We start from the raw sequence: 7,463 nt of genomic DNA, 5'->3' as shown, positions 1-7,463 counted from the left end.
GACAGTGGCCAAAAAAACTCTGTCTCCTCTCTGTCCAAAGCTGTCAATGTGACTGTGGCACTCCTGTCCGTGATTGATGACCGTGGCTCTGCATATTTCTGAAGCTGACACGTGCTGCCTCTGTTGGCCGGGAGTCCTCTCTGTTCTATTTTGTTTACATTATTCGTCTTATTTCTCTGACCAGCACAGCTGTCGAGTGCATATGGAAGGGGTTTTTTTTTTCCATGCCCTCAGTTGTCCAGGTATGTGTAACGAAATCTTGAGTTCTGTTTTGAAAACCCTGGGAGTTCCAGTCGTTTTCACATTTGAGGTTTTTCTTTAAGCTCCCCCACCCCCGCCTTCCCTCTCACCCACTTGTACTCCCATAGAATTGTCCACCCAAAGCTTCTAACTGCTTAATTTGTAGCACTTCCAAAAAGTAAAACAAACATAGGTTTTAAAAAAAAAACAGTGGGCACCACCCAGCATCTTGACCACTTTATGTAATGAAGTAAAAAGGCCTGTGTGTGTGCCTACATTATTAGCGTTTTTAAAATCGGGCATTTTCAGCTTACCTTTTACGTTGGCATCAGAGAGAAAAAAGTTACTGACTTTCCAATTTCTTCATGTTTTATTCTCAAAACATGAGCTTTCGGTTTGATCCTATGAAAAAATGACCAATCATGTAGGTGGTTGTTTAAAACACATAACTGTTGCACTTGTTTCATGATACAGTCTTGCAGGTTAGTCACTCAAACTTAACTAGTTATTTCATCTTTTGCATAACCCTAAACTGAAGCAGCTGATGCTGAAATCAGACAAAGATCAGGTATAAATGTTAGGTTCTTTAAACAGAAAAAAAGTTAATCGAGTTAACAAAATCAGACCCACATACGAGTGTGTGGATCCAACATGCTTTCAGACCGCACAAAATGTCCCAGATTGCACATTTTCAATGCTTTACAAACAGATGCAAAGTATCTTGCCTATGAGTGAATTTGACAGCAAGAAAGAAACTAACCATGAATTCCTTATACGTCTACATGCATACAGTAACAAGGTCAGTAAAAAGGTTGAAGCAGTAGAGTACAGAAACCAAGTAACCGTCTCCTGATCCTTAAAATGTGATCTGTGCATTGTGGCACAGCAACATTGGTGCGTGCAGCTCCACATGTGTCACCACACAGAATAAATTAACAGCTGTAACTTCTCTTAAACACCTGCAATAACAATCCAGCGTGTAGCAGGTTAGCTAGCTTCTCTGCTCTCCCTCTCTTTCTTTGCATTGTCATTTGATCCAGCCTCTGCCCTACGTAAAATTCTCAGAGCTACAGAAGAGGTTTGGAAAGCAAAGCAGAGAGGCCGGTCTCTTCTGAGTCTGGATACAACCGTAAGTAAAGATGAAAGAATAATGAAAGATTGATGTGGCCAAAATGTGTTTCCCTTGGACGTTAATTTAGAAAGCAGGACATACTCTCCACTGAGTCTGTATCAAGTCTTTTTTTAGACCACAGTTGGAACTGAAATACACACAGAGTTGCCAGTGAGGCTGGGTGGCTAAAATAAATATGCTGATATTACTAAGCAGTCACATTTAAAACAACGAGTCTTCCAAAGGCGTCGCTTTAGTTGTTTCCCATATCGTCACTTGAGGGCAGACCCAACGAAACTTGAACTAATTTATTTAGAGGAGCCTGGAGCTTTTCTTTCACTGATGTCATCAGTCATCTTTGCCGCAAATACAGAAAACAAGTAACTTAATCGCAATTGCAAACACCACTACCTGGGTGAGTCAAATTAGGCTGAATGCCAGCGAGTAGCTGTAAAAGGTTTAACGGTTAAAATTTCAAGATTTCCAGAGTAACGTGATACACGATAAACTTCCACACAGAACAAATAATCTCTTCTGGAAAACAGATCACAAAAAAAAAAAGAAAAAAAGTTGGGAAAGCCTTGAAAACCATATCAGCTCAACACAAATGCAAACAGTTTTAACAAAGGACAACAGGTGTCATTGAAGTGTAACTGTCCACCAGAGACATATTCAGCAAACGAGGCTTGGCAGCTTGTACCTGCTCTCATGCAACATACAGTAACTTGACTCACCTTTTGTTTGCTGCAGTAGTTTATTTAATCTGAGGTTATAGTGCTTTTCATGAAGTGTTGACACGAGTTTGTCATCTGTTACCTCTTTTGGCTCATTCCCTAATCTCACGACTAATCCCAAACCCTGTCAGGGAATCCACCGTGTCGTGTCTGACAATGTATGTGTGTGCTTGTTTCCAAATAAAGCAGAGCGAGCAGCTGGGATCCAAACATCACAACAGAAGCTGACGACATGGTGAAGTGAACAATTAATCTCCAAACGCTGTGAACGCGACTGACAAATGCGGAACACTTTATCTTGGCAGGATCTTCTCGTGCGGTTCAAGGTAATGCTATTTTTAATCATCGGCACACAGAGCGCTTCATTCTTCACCGTATGTTCCAGGATGAGACTGGGTCTTTAATTAACAGATTAGCATTGATATGAGATGTCATTCTGAATACAGACTCACCTGATCTGATCTATGCAAACTCAGCTTCTTCTGCTGAAGTATCCTCCTCTTCTATCCCCTGGCTTTAAAATGCAAATCTCTGATGTCAGCACATTTCCTCGCAGACTGCCTCACAGGTATGACTCTGAATACCCTCTGCCCTCTCCCAAACCTGCTGGAAAACAAAAGACACACACAAAACCCATTTTGCAATCTGTCATCAAGGGCTGGGAAGCAGGAAAAATACGCATGAGACAGAAATTGATTTCATGTGTTTCTCCATCTCCTCTCGCAGTCTGACTGGCACTCACTGTCGCTTCCTATTAATCAGACGCGGTGCAGAAAAAGGTCGACAGCAGAGCAGACATGCTGAGGACCGTAGAACAAAGCTTTTCAGATTAGTATGTTGAAAGATCAAACTGTCAAATGAGATCAGGGTGACATGTTTTGAACGAGGTGAAAGGCAGAGCCCGCTCTTTATACACATATAAGGAAATATGAACTTCTCAGGAAAAGAAGGCAAGCGCCATGAAACATATTTCAGAGACCTTGAGACAATATTGTATGAGCAAAATTACAGTGAGCCACAGCTGGGTGCTGAAGTGAAACAGCGAAGTTCCCTCACGATGGAAACAGGTGACTCGTACTGTGTTTCTGGGTGGTCTCGGCTGACCTGTATTTTCTTAATAAACCAGTAAGTTAGGGTGTAATTATAGGCTGTCGAGCTGCCAGCGTGTCAGACTTGTATGTGTGGGTGAAAGTGCTGACAGTGTCATATCAGCTGTGTGAACTTACATGTGAACCATATACACACAAAAATGGAGAAAATATTTGCATAACTGTAATTTTTTTGTTTTAGTATCATCTTTTTTTCCACCCACGCAGACTCACACAGCTGTCTTTTATTTGCCAGGATCCAGCAGCAAATGGTGATACATTGTGAACTTTAACACACAGATTCTTGACATTCTTTATGGGTGTGAGTTACTCTCCAACTCAAACTGGCGTTTGGCTTCAGGACGCTTTTCTTTCCGGACAGCAGGTCACTGTCGCAGAAGGAGTTCAAGCAATCCTTTCCCACATATACAGGCTATTATTGACCTCTCTACATGCAGGAAGTCCATTTTTCACAGTCTTGCACAGGTTCAGCTCCCTGACTGAACACCACTTGAAACAAGGACTCCAGGTTTGGAGCTGCATCAGCATATTTTGCTGTGTATGACGGGTCTTGCAGTGGCACGCTCAATGTTGCTTAATGTAAAAGGAATGCTAATTAAACGATGCAACAAGCCAACTCAGGGCTGAAACCAAGATGCAAAGATATAAAAATGTATTCATGAGCTACTATATGTTTATATTGCTGAAATGCACTATGCAAGTAGGCTGAAATATTTTTTATGCAGGAAAATATGTAGAAGTATCAATCACAAGATGACCTTCCATAATGCCACTGAGCTCTCAGACCGCATCCATCCTGAAAGAGTATTACATGTTTTTATACACTCACCGGACACTTTATTAGGTACACCTCCCTTTTGTCTTGAGAACTGCTAAAATTCTTTGCATCATAGATTCAAGATGTTGCTGGAAACATTCATCAGAGATTTTGGTCCATATTGACATGACAGAATCACACAGTTGCTGCAGATTTGTTAGTTGCACGTGCAAGACGTGAATCTCCTGTTCCATCCAAAAGGCACTCTATTAGATTGAGATCTGGTGACGATGGAGAGATTTGAGTACAGTGAAGTCATTGTCGTGTTCAAGAAACCAGTTTGAGATGATTTGAGCTTGATGACATGGCACATTATCCTGCTGGAAGCATCCATCAGAAGATGAGTACACTGTGGTAATAAAAGGATGGGCATGGTCAGCATCTGCTCAAGTAAATTGTGGGTTTTATATTGTTCTCAGTTGGTACTGAGGGCACCACCTCAGTGAGTGACACCCAGAGTGGTTTCTGCTGCTGTAGCCCAACTGCTTAAAGGTTTGATGTTTTGTGCATTCAGAGATGATCTTCTGCAAACCTTGGTTGTAACGAGTGGTTATTTCAACTCTTGCTATCCTATCAGCTTGCTCCAGTTTGAACATTCTCCTCTTACCTGTGGCATGAACAAGGTACTTTTGCACAGAGAACTGACACTCACTATTTTCTTTTTTGTGGAACATTCTCTGTAAACCCTAGTGATGGGAAAATCCCACTAGATCTGCAGTTTCTGAAACACTTAGACCAGCCAGTCTGGCACTAACAGCCATGCATGGTCAAACTCGCTTAAATCACCGTTCTTCCCCATTCTGATGCTCAGCTTGCAGGTTGCCTTGACCTGCAGCTCAGTGCATTTAAGCACACACACAGTGCCTAAATGCACTGAACAAAGTGCGTAGAGAACAAACTGTTATCTATTAACGAACAGTTGAACAGGTGTACCTAACAAAGCGGCTGCTGAATGTAAACCGGATAAAGATAAATCATACTGGGAGGTAAAAATTGTACTTCACAGTTAAAAAGGAATGTGGAAAAGGGGTCCTCTTGTCTCATCAGTCAGACCATGGCTATCTTCACACCTTCATTTTTACTAACCACCTGTAAGGTTTTGTGACTGTGTCTTTCACAGTTGTGATACAGACAAACAACTGCCAAAGAACTCAGACTACAGCTGTGGCTACAGCAGGTTACACAAAGACAGAATCAAAGGGTGAAAATAACATGACATACACTTGTTTGAATTGGATTTGATGAATTCTTCTGGTATTCATTTATACTTACATTTGGCATTTTTGGATTTCTGTGTCTATTTCCTTGTTTCAGCATCGTCTTAACGTTACCATAATTAAATTTCTTTCTTTTTTTTTTGTTTGTCTTATTTTTATGAGAAGGTACATTCATAAATACAGTGCTCTAGTAATTTACTCAGGTGTGTTTCTGAGAGTGTCTAAAATTTACTACACTATATCAGATGTTGATCTTCATTTCAGTTAGACAGGTCAGTAGAGGGAGTCTGAGCCTGACCCAAAACTTGAGTGGAGAAAACAGGATTCTATTATAGTCAGAGCGGTTTATTTTACATAGCCTATCAACAGGCCGAGTTCCCATTTAACAAAAGAGCTCGGTTTTACAGTCAGTCATGTGCATATAAACAGATACTATGTCATTCCATTTATAAGAAATGTTCTCAGGCACATGGATAGAGAGTGCATGAGAGTTTGACTCACCATCCAAACCCAGGGCATCAGAAAGCATCCTGTCACCGTGCCCAGCCAGAGCTTCAGCACTTGTCCTTCTCTGGAAGAAATAAAAGTGGAAATACTGGAAGAAGCTCATATGTCTGTCATAAAACTGCAGACTAAATTTCAAACTCAGGTCAGCTCTTTTTTTTTTAATACAATCCTATTTTTCTCCAGTAATATGAACTTACAGGCAACCTCCCATCATCTTCATTAGTCTTTCATCAGCAACCCTACATAAAACGATGAGTGGGTCATTTGTACTTATGTGTTTGTGAATTAGCATTAATTGTCAAAGTCCCAGGGGAATCTAAGCTAACTGAAACAAGATCGACTATTTCAGATTGGAACATGTAACCTGTGCTTCCAGGTTAATTATATCCAGAGAGGAGTAATAGGAAAAATCTACAAATGGTAATGACGACAGAAACTTATCATTTAAAATAAAGAATTTAACTAAGGCAGGATAAGATTTCTGAGAGAAAAGCTTCCCAGGTGCCACCTATGTTAAATACTGTTCCTGTTTCAAAGAGAAGCTTAGTATGGAGATTTTAGGATGGGAAGACAGACAATAGCGGACAAAATATGAGTGAATGAATGGCAGATGGAAAAGCCATACCTGTGGAAAATTCTTGATGTGAGATGCTCTTCCTTCAGGGAGTGCACACAGAGGAGAAGAAGCTAAAAGAAATGATGAAAACATATAAAGTCCTGGCAGCTGGAAAAGGCATTGAGCAAAGCCTGTCTGTAACTGGATCTCTGAAAGTTTGTATCTCGATATACTCCATTTGTCTCTGTGCTCATGTTACATGAGTGTGAGGTGATGAGCTAAAGTCTTCATTATTGCTTTTCTTCTGCAGTCCTGACAAAACTTTATAGGTAAAAACTTCTCCCTCCTCCCACATATTCGGTCATTACCTGTGCGGTCCTCAAATACTGCTCCTATTAAGCTTGTTAATATGCGGCAGTGATCTCTGCCTGGATTGGCTGTCCTTGCTTCCTGTAATTATAAGGGAGGAAACTTGAGGTGAAAGGTCGCAGCTTGCTAAGTTTAGCCCTGTGGACAAATCCAGACATAGGCCAGTATCTAACCACAGTGATTAGGAGTGTTTGTGCATTTATGTGCACCACACACGTAAATATGATGCTATTTGATTTAAAATTCTGATTTGTCTAAAGCCACATATCCATCACTTGTGATTCCTCATCATTGCTACACATTTCCACCCGTGAAGGTTTCAATCAACCAGATGAAGAAATCTATTGGTTAATTACTCTTAGTCAACACTGCAGTCCATACAGAGCTCTGTGGGAACTCCACCTGACATTTTTCACAGACAGGGCAGCCCTCATGCTGCTGCATAACAGGCCTAACAAGTAGAATATACACACACTGTGTTAGTCATCAGTGCCAGAGAGTCCACCACACTGAAACACTTGTAGCAGGAGTCTGCGGTAGACCACAAAGGGCTGCCTTGCCAGCCACCCTCACTTGACATGCCATCATGCCTAAGGACAGGCGTGACTCCTGCCAGGGGCAGAGCCAGGGCAAGAACCGGGTGGTGGGCGGTGGTTTGATCACTCTCAGTGAGTTTAATATTACCAATAAACACTCACTCTGTTGTGCCTCAAAGAGCCTCTCTGTCTTGTAGAGAGTTAGAGGGGCTGCTGTGTTCCAAGACTACACCACAGGCCTGAATGAGGTGTATTGCTCCCACCGGG

This window comes from Diplotaxodon limnothrissa, linkage group LG7 (assembly GCF_057381915.1).
Source record: "Diplotaxodon limnothrissa isolate DT_005_m linkage group LG7, D_limnothrissa_male_GT1.1, whole genome shotgun sequence".
Taxonomy (NCBI): Eukaryota; Metazoa; Chordata; class Actinopteri; order Cichliformes; family Cichlidae; genus Diplotaxodon; species Diplotaxodon limnothrissa.
The sequence above is the reverse complement of the archived record's forward strand: the minus strand, read 5'-3'. Positions refer to the sequence as shown.